Source organism: Gastrolobium bilobum, unplaced genomic scaffold (assembly GCF_033153095.1).
Source record: "Gastrolobium bilobum isolate Gb01-03AN ecotype WA unplaced genomic scaffold, APGP_CSIRO_Gbil_v1 utg31243, whole genome shotgun sequence".
Lineage (NCBI taxonomy): Eukaryota > Viridiplantae > Streptophyta > Magnoliopsida > Fabales > Fabaceae > Gastrolobium > Gastrolobium bilobum.
Genome location: NW_026895098.1, coordinates 129,150 through 139,018, shown reverse-complemented (window position 1 = coordinate 139,018; position 9,869 = coordinate 129,150). Strand labels below are relative to the sequence as shown.

General features: G+C 36.7%; 1 pseudogene; it reads left to right on the top strand.

Annotated features, from left to right (window-relative positions):
* The first annotated feature begins 857 nt into the window (after nucleotides 1-857).
* LOC133300879 (glycine dehydrogenase (decarboxylating), mitochondrial-like) lies at nucleotides 858-5,342 on the top strand (annotated as a pseudogene).
* Nucleotides 5,343-9,869: the final 4,527 nt, after the last annotated feature.

Here is a 9,869-nt window from a genome sequence, read left to right as displayed (position 1 = left end):
TATCACTCTAACTTTTTAATTTATTTTTGTAATTTTAATTTATTTCAGGGTTACCATCTAACTTTTTAATTTTTCAACCCCACTTTCTGTTCATATAGGGTGTGCATGACAACCATTCTATTCCCTAGCACTGTTTCTAAAAAGAAACAATTATTTTATATTTCTGTTCCTTGGAACAGTTTCTGAGAAAAAAAAATGTGTTTGATAACATGTTCTATTTTTATTCCGGGAATGAGAATTGCGTTTGATAACATGGCAAATAATATAATAAAAAATAATTCCTATTAAATATAAAAAAAATTTGGATCATCACTTTCCTTTTCATATGGTGTGGAGGTGGTGGTGCCGGTGGCGGGGGGTGGTGGTACGACGGTGGTGGCGGCAGTGACGTGGTGATGATAGTGGTGGTGGTTGTGACGGCAGTGACTGCAGCGATGGTAATGGCGGCGGCAGCGGTGATAGTGGTGGGGATGGTGGTGGTGGAGGTGACAGCAATGCCTACGACAATGGTGGTGGGGATGGTGGTTGGTGGCGTTGGTGGCAGCGACAATGGTAGCGGTGACTTGGTGGTGGTGGTTGTGATGACATTATGGAGGTGGTGGTGGTGGTGGCAATGGCTGCAGCGGTGGCGGTGGCGGTAGTGGTGGTGTAAAAGTGGCGGTGGTGGTGGTGGTGACAGTAGTGGCTGTGACGATGGTGGTGGTGGTTGGTAGCGGTGGCGGTGTCGGTGGTGGCTGCGGCAATGATAGAGGTGGTTGGTGATAGAGGTGGTTGGTGATAGTGGTGGAGATGGTAGCGGTGCCGTTGTGGTGGTGGTAGTGGTGGTGATGGCGATGGTGGCGGCAGTGGTTGCGATGATGGTGGTGATCCCACTGGGATCTTGTACAATGAAGCTGAATGCAACAACTGAAATGATGCCTGTGACATGACCCAGCTTTACTGATATTCACCCTTTTGCACCAACTGCACAGGCTCAAGGTTATCAGGTAGTTGGATAGTTAAATAATCTTACAAAAATAATGATATAAAGAGATTCATATATATGCTTTTGTACCTGAAAATATGGGATATAAGTTGTGTTTTCTGTGTCTAAACAAGCAAATCTGGTATCAGGAAATGTTCAACAATTTGGGAGATCTGTTGTGTACCATCACTGGGTTTGACTCCTTCTCTTTGCAACCAAATGCTGGTGCTGCTGGAGAATATGCTGGACTGATGGTTATTCGTGCATATCATTTGGTATGGTAACTTGGATCATTATGAATATGTTTGCTTAAAGTTTATGGACAATATTAGTTATTGGGGAAGGATGGTTTTTCTTAATTTATCAGGGCATTCTTCTGATTTACTTTTAGGATATAGAAGTTTTTCTGTTGTTATTTAACATAGTATTTTTTCATTTCAGCCAATAATAGAGAACCTCATTTGTGTCATTTTCTCTTTCTACATATCTAAAATAGATGCAATGATTTTCTTATACTACAGCCTGTGATAAATATTCTTTAATTCCTATGATGCTTCTTACTTCTTTTGGCTTTTGGAAACTGTAGGCAAGAGGTGACCATCATCGTAATGTTTGCATTATACCTGTCTCAGCACATGGCACAAATCCTGCTAGTGCTGCTATGTGTGGAATGAAAATTGTCTCTGTAGGAACTGATGCGAAAGGAAACATTAACATTGAAGAGTTAAGGAAGGCTGCTGAAACACATAAGAAAAACTTATCTGCACTTATGGTACAACTTACTTCCTATAGAATCTTACTTATATTATTGATGTTTATACCAGCTAATTGAGAGTATTGTCAAACTTGGGCATTTTTTTTATATTAGTTTGGTTTTGATTTAAATTTGTAGGTAACATATCCTTCAACCCACGGTGTTTATGAAGAAGGTATTGATGAGATTTGCAAGATTATTCATGATAATGGAGGCCAAGTATATATGGATGGTGCCAACATGAATGCACAGGTTTGTTTTTCCTTGCATATCTCTTTACCTTCATGTACTTTGTGTTGTGCCAAGAGTCTGGCAGGGATAGTTCTTGTAGTATATAGTAGTCCAGGATGATATTTTGAAAGACATATAGTTCAAGCAACAAAATCTTCAGTGATGCTTTTGTTGCTACATTTCTACATATTAATATTGGTCCAGAGTTCAACAATTTGTGCCTAATTTGGACATTCGGTTCTTGTGTTCAGGTGGGACTTACAAGCCCTGGTTGGATTGGAGCAGATGTTTGCCATCTCAATCTCCATAAGACGTTTTGCATCCCTCATGGAGGAGGTGGCCCTGGCATAGGTCCTATTGGTGTAAAGAAACACTTGGCACCATTTTTACCTTCACACCCTGTGGTAAGCACTTTTCTCCCTGTTATGGATGACAATGACATTATGTCTAATTAATGGAAAAAGCGTGTATCATTTTAAAGGATGTAAAGTTGTGTCATTTTAAGAAAGAGAAAGAGATAGATAAAGGAGAAGAGAGAAATGATATAAGTTGTGTCGTTTAAAAGGATAAACATTTTTCCCCTAATTAATATGCAAGCATGTTTTTATTATATTCTTTAGAAAGGAATTGTTTTCACAACATCAACATCAACAACACTTTTATCCCAAATTAATTGGGGTCGGTGGTAGATGAACCCAAATAAAAGATACGAAAGGGTTGAAAAAAGATAAAAAAATAAATAGAATAGTAATAATATATATATGGGGATAATTTTTCTGCAGCGGCTGCAGAGAGCAGTTGTGTGCAGCTGACACAGAAAAGTGGGGCCCACAGCTTAAAAAAAAAAAAAAACAGGATCCAGAACCAGATCCTGGCTTGCTGCATGTGCAGCTGCTGCAGAAATCATTTTGCCTATATATATATATAAGTGATAAAAGAAGGGGGAAAGAAGAAAGGGGGGAGATGAAGAGGAAAAAGAACTAAAAAGGGACAATCTGGAACATAGAAATAACAACGGGTTTAACTCTCCATCATGTATATAGATTTTCTCCATTTCGTTTTAAGACACACTGTCCGCCAATCTATATCCCAATCCATTAAGTCTTAAAAAAAAATAGTCTTTCCTTTAACTTCCTCAAGATTGGATGACATTGTAAAGGTAAACATTTGTTTGTTCAATAGCATTTTTATGTTTTCTTTGTATTTAATTATATGTTGCCATAATGAAGGTACCCACTGGTGGAATTCCTGCCCCTGACAAGTCCCAACCACTTGGTACAATCTCTGCTGCACCTTGGGGCTCAGCACTCATATTACCAATCTCTTACACTTACATAGCCATGATGGGTTCTAAAGGACTCACCGATGCATCAAAGATAGCCATTTTGAATGCAAACTACATGGCAAAACGATTGGAGGTTTGTGCTTTGTCATAGATTACGTGTATTTCTTACCCTTATATAACTTTTTTTTTCTAGTTACTGTCATGTTACTTTATTTCTGTGTCTGAACCTTAGTTTTACTTATACTTTGACTTCTACAGAACTATTACCCGGTTCTTTTCCGTGGAGTCAATGGAACAGTAGCTCATGAATTCATTGTCGACTTAAGAGGCTTTAAGGTAGGTCCATTTAATGATTGCAGTTGTTTCTGAATTAACCTGCAGCATTATTCATGTTGTGATTAATTGTAAGCTATTATCATTGTAGAACACTGCTGGAATAGAACCTGAAGATGTTGCAAAGCGCCTCATGGACTACGGATTTCATGGACCAACAAGGTCATGGCCTGTGCCTGGCACACTCATGATTGAGCCCACTGAAAGTGAAAGCAAGGTATGAGTCCTTATGCTCTCTTTTCTTTGTACTTTCTCTTGTGTGATTTTTTTTTTTCTATTATTAACTAAACATCATTGCAGGCTGAGTTAGACAGGTTTTGTGATGCTCTTATTTCCATTAGAGAAGAAATTGCTGAGATTGAGAAAGGAAAGGCTGACATTAACAACAATGTACTTAAGGTAAAAGAATCTTTTTGTTCTTTTGATCAATATGTGACACAATTATTCATTTATGAGATATTCATAAGAAGAAAAAATACTTGTTTTAGTTTGATTATTTAATAATATACACCATTGAGTGCATATTTTATTTACAATTTCAAACTAGTTATAATAATACTTTTGAGTGATTGTATAAAATGTTGTGCAGGGAGCCCCTCATCCACCATCACTGCTCATGGGAGATGCATGGACAAAACCATACTCCAGGGAATATGCAGCCTTCCCAGCTTCATGGCTCCGTGTTTCAAAGTTCTGGCCTAGCACAGGTAAACATGTGCTTGTTCATATTATTATTTGTTTCTTATGGCATCCTTCTCATAATTAACCTACCTCATTATCCCTTGTTTGAAGTAGTCTCATTCACCCATAACCTCTATTGTGAGCTATGCTATGTAGTAGGATAAATAAATCGACAAGAGATATTTCAAAAAATAAAAATAAAACTAAAATTAAAGGGCTTTTCTGCAATTTTTGTTCATGTTAACTCTATCTCCACCTTCGTTTTTGCTTCTAGGCTTTTTGACCCATGTAATGCAGAATCTGAGACATATTCCCCAAAATTATTTTAACAAATTATTTATCAAAATGCCAGTAAAACGGGTATAAGAGTGTGCATGTTCAAGTCGCGCATCACCCTCATGCGTGACTTGTGTACAAGCCAAAATCCACTTGTCATATGTCGTACTCTGCAAGACGCGTATAGGGTGTGTGTGCGACTTGAACGCACACTGCCAGGATGCGCGTTTTGCAGTGTGCTAACTTTTGCACAAATCGCACATAGAGGTGATGTACAACTTAAACACGCACATTCCTGATGTGTGTTTTACTCGCATTAAAATTGTAAATAGTTTGCTAAAAAAAATTAAACTAGTAAAATGTTTGTATTGTTGCAATGTATTAGTCTAGTCAAAAGGCCTCGCTACTATTAAAAACAAATATTTTGGATGTATAGGCAATAGGGACTCATTGTTATAGTAATATATGGTATCGCTGGTGCGTGCTTGACTGCTTGTAATCCTTATGCATGAAATTATGGCATGTATATAATTATGTTTGAGTAATGAATATAACTAATAAATGTAAATGTGGTTGGCTGTACCAGGACGGGTTGATAATGTGTACGGTGACCGCAACCTCATTTGCACCCTTCTGCCAGCATCACAGGTTGTTGAAGAACAAGCTGCTGCCTCAGCCTAGTCTTCCATTGACAACTATTTTCATTTCTAGTTGTACATAAACCCTTCCTATTCAAACAATCGTTGCAGCTGTTGTCTTTTGCTTCCTTGTATGTATGATAATGATGATAATCCACTGCTCTTAAGTTTCATCCAACCACAAAGTCCCAATATCTCTCCCTTCCCCCAGAAAAAAAAAAAGCAAAAAATTATATACATTACATATAGCTGCTGCCATTGTATTATTTAGGAATATAAGAATGAATTTCATACACGTAAAGAAGATTAAAAAAAATAAAAAAATTCAACCGTAGTTCCTAGTTAAATAGAATGTATTTGCCATAAGCTTTGATCACAAAGATTTATTCATTTTGTATATAAAAATGGGCAGTTCTATTTCTGGCCTAATTATATACGAATGAGTATTTTGTCTATTTCTGGCCTAATTATATATGAATGAGTATTTTGTCTCTAGACGTGGAATTCATGATTTCTTTACTCAAATCAAGAAGAAAGACGTCTAAGAGGCCAATGGGATTGAATATGAGGCAGCCAATGTTAGCAACACATTCAGTCAATTTTACCTAATAATAAAGGTAATGTTAAAGAAAGAGCGATAAAAATTGTTGAAATTTATTTTTGGGAAAATATTTTCTCTTATTAGTGACTTACAGTATAAGTGGGTCCCACTTTAAATTTTTTTTCTCCACTATTTTGTAGACTTCACTTATACAACGAGTCATTAGGAGAAACATTTTCTCCTTTAAAAAGAAGAAAATATTTTCCCTTTTATCTTTTCCTAAATAAGAATGGTCATCATTCCCATTTTTTTTTCATTTTTTTAAAAGAAGAAGTGGAATAATCACACACGACTCACTTTGAGATCCCAAAAATGACTTAGAGCTCATTTGGGAATTTTTTGTTCTTTAAAAAACAACAGAAATCAAAAGACAAATCTTGCTTCCATGATTATTATTGTTAAATCACATTATATGTGTACAATTTTTAAAATTTTGACATTAACAAGTTTATTATGAATATATTTGCTTACCAACTTTATTCTTTAACCCGACAGAAATTATCTTCGCCTAGGGTGTTAAAATTACTCGACACGACGTGAATTTGATACGATACGTGTAACTCCCCGTATATATCCGGTAATGTTATCATACTATCGTATTAAGCAGCGCTTAATTAAAAATGCGGAATATCTTTTTCTTTTCAATTATGATGTCATTATCATTGCCAACTTGCTTATTAATCAATTAATAAAACATCGCCTGTATGCAATTGCAATAAAACAGCTAACTGAAAATACCTCATAACATAGATAATAAAAGTGTGGCTCTAGTCACGGAACTACAACAACGTAGACTGGACCATCTAATAGTTTATACAACTCCAAACTAAAGTACTAACATAAGGTGTCATGGACAATCCCCATGCTCACTCAAATAAGGCAACACGCCCAACATCAGTCTCAACAACAACATAATCATAAATAGCGAAAAACATAAGCAGCATCCAAATCCAGTCATGGCAGCAATACAACATAGTATCATCAACTAAGCTCTGGCCTCCTGCCGCCAGAGGCATCAGTTACCAAACTACCGGAACCTGAAATAAGCATTCCCCAAACGTGGGGTGAGATCTCTAAACAAGAAATCTCAGTAAGACAAGGGGTCCTCAAGGATCTTCCACCCCAAGCTCTTACATGTGCAATATAAGTTTAAAAGCAGTTCATCATCATCAGTTCTGAAATAGTGCAATGCAACAGATAATCATGTCATGTGTGTCAATTCTATTCTACTGGCCAGAGAAATGCAGGATTTATATACTTCTAATACCCACAAATAGTGCAAGACGCTACTTGCATCCACCCTGGATCACCGTCTTATATGACGCCACATACTCAGGCTTACCGTCAAGATGGAACAACACATGCATATTAAAAGTCATTACACATAAAGCTCAACAACATTCCAAATATATCAAAGCATGTAACACAGCATACATATAACCATACCCCAAGGGACATGGTGGAACCACAACATGGCTAAACCGAGGACACGAAAGCTTACCTTGCAAGCTAACACTCAAAGCCAAGATTCCACAGCTCAAAGTCCAAACACAGCAGATTCACAATCTGTTATGGACCAATACTATATCAATAATAATGCACCACAAGCATATAACTTAAAGACAACGCCTTTCCTTTACGTTTTACGTCTTAAGGCTCCATACCAAGCCATAAGCCCTTAATCACTACGATTCTGACTTAGTTCATTAATTACAGAAGTTCAACTTCAACAATCTAGGGTCCACAAACCCCCAATAGCCTATTGTACACACAACACAGCTACTGTTCTACGAAATCCCAGAATATCCGGATATTCCTCGGAATCATATCTGGATATGCAATATCTGGATATTTCACTGTACATATCCGGATATACAATATCCGAGATTCCCATATCCGGATATCCAATATCCGGATGTCCAAATCCCATATCCGGATATTTCTCGGGCACATATCCAGATATTTCACGACAGAATGCAGAAACTGCATTTCGTGAAGATATCCTTCCAAGGTTGGATTTTTACCGATTTTAAACACCTAAACATGCATTTCTAGGTGTGTTTGACCAACCCCAACATTAAGTTATCATCTTTTAACCTTTACATGCATCAAGGTTCTATTTTTAAGCATAAAACTCATGATCAAAGGGTGGTACAACATACCAAGGCTCAAAACAGAGGATCAAAGGCTCTTGGAGCTCACCACACTGCCTCTACAGGTTCTGGAAATAAGGTGTACGAAAATACAACACCAAAGGTTGGTCCTTTCTTCACAAAAAAGCTTCTTTAAGCTCCAAAATGCCACCACAATGGCTCAACACTCTCAAGCCCCAAAGTCAGCAACCAAGGACCTTCCAAACAGAGGTAAAAACCCAGAATGATGCTCCTAACACACTCACCAAAGTGTTTCCCACTCACTCAAGGTGTTTAAGAAGAAGAAACCATAAAGAACAAGGAAGAAATGACTCCAAGACTCTCAAGAAAGAAGGAAACAATAATGAAACAGTGCCAAGGTGCACTCAGCCGCTCAAGTCACGTAGGAGTAGTGGTTCTAGGGTTTTGTGCCCAATTATTAGAGTATTTATAGCCACTTACCCAATTAACACACAATATTAACTTTAATTGCTACGCTTAGTATTTTAATCCCAAACTTTGGAATCTGAAACTACACATTTTTTCAAGAATTATCATATTTTTCTTATAATTTTTTGAGCACCTTTCCGGTACGCGCTTTTCAAAGCCACTACCGGTTTCTAGCACCAGTTCTCATTATTTGGACTTGAAACTCGTTTTACAAGTCCTACATATCATTCTAGTAATTATCATGCACTTATTATAATTTTTCGGGATACTTTTTCGGTACACATTTATACCGACTAGCAGAACCGGTATATGCACTTTTCTTCCGAAAAACGACTTTCAGCATTCTTAATCACTTACTATAATTATTAAGGTCAATTATGGAATCATTTTCTATTATCTCATAATTTATTAATTAAATTCCTTAATTAACGGTGCGGGTTCTTACAATACGAATATATTTAATATGGACACAATGTTGAGATATATAGTCCCACATTAATTAGATGTGCAACTAATGTGGCCTTTATAAGGCCTTGGGCACTCCCACCCTTTGAGCTAACTTTTGGAGTGATGTATCTCATGGTTCTTTACATGGTATCAGAGCTTGAGTGATTATAAGGTCACGATCCTCACCGTCCCCCACTTTAAAGTGGAATTAAAATAAAAGCACAAAAAGATAAAACAAAAATATAAAAGGTCTTGAACACTCTCACCCTTTTTATTTTAATTCCACCTTAAAGTGAGAGCGGTGAAGATTGAAAAAGGTGGGAGTTTCCAAGGCCTTATAAACTCCATATTAGTTGCACATACTATATATCTCAACATACAATACGAATTTTTATTTGTGTCAAATTTTTTGACATGATCATGATCCGAAGATTTTGAGGATTGACATGATACGATACGAATAACATGTAAATTATTAGTCAAAAAGATAATTGACCAAAAAATCATTAAAAAAATGGGTCGAATTTACAACAAAAAATAAAAAAAATAAAAAATTGGGTCAAACTCATCTTAACACAATATGATACGAATTTTTACATGTCATGTTTTTCTAACACACACGAATTTTAATATGAATCAACCTTGAACATAAATTTTCATGTGTGATGTGAAGAATTGAGACCCTATCTCTTCCCATACGCTACTTCACTGCAATAACCGATCTTATAGAATATTGAGTAAACATCTTTTTTGGTCTCTGGCAATATTTACGAAATCCTTTTTAGTCCCGGCAATAAAAAAAGACCAAATTGATCCCTAAAATTATGAAAAAAGGGTCACATTAGTCCACATGTCAACTCCTCCGTCACTAACGTGGCCCTTTTTGCATACTGCTAGGGACCAATTTGGTCCTTTTTTATTGCCAGGGACTAAAAAGGATTTCGTAGATATTGCCAGAAACCAAAAAAGGTGTTTACTCTAGAATATTTGACATGTAACAATATGCGGGTATTGTTCTAATTGCGGAACACAAAGGAGCAGTGTCAATTTCAGTTAGACAATAGTCCTTGAAACAAA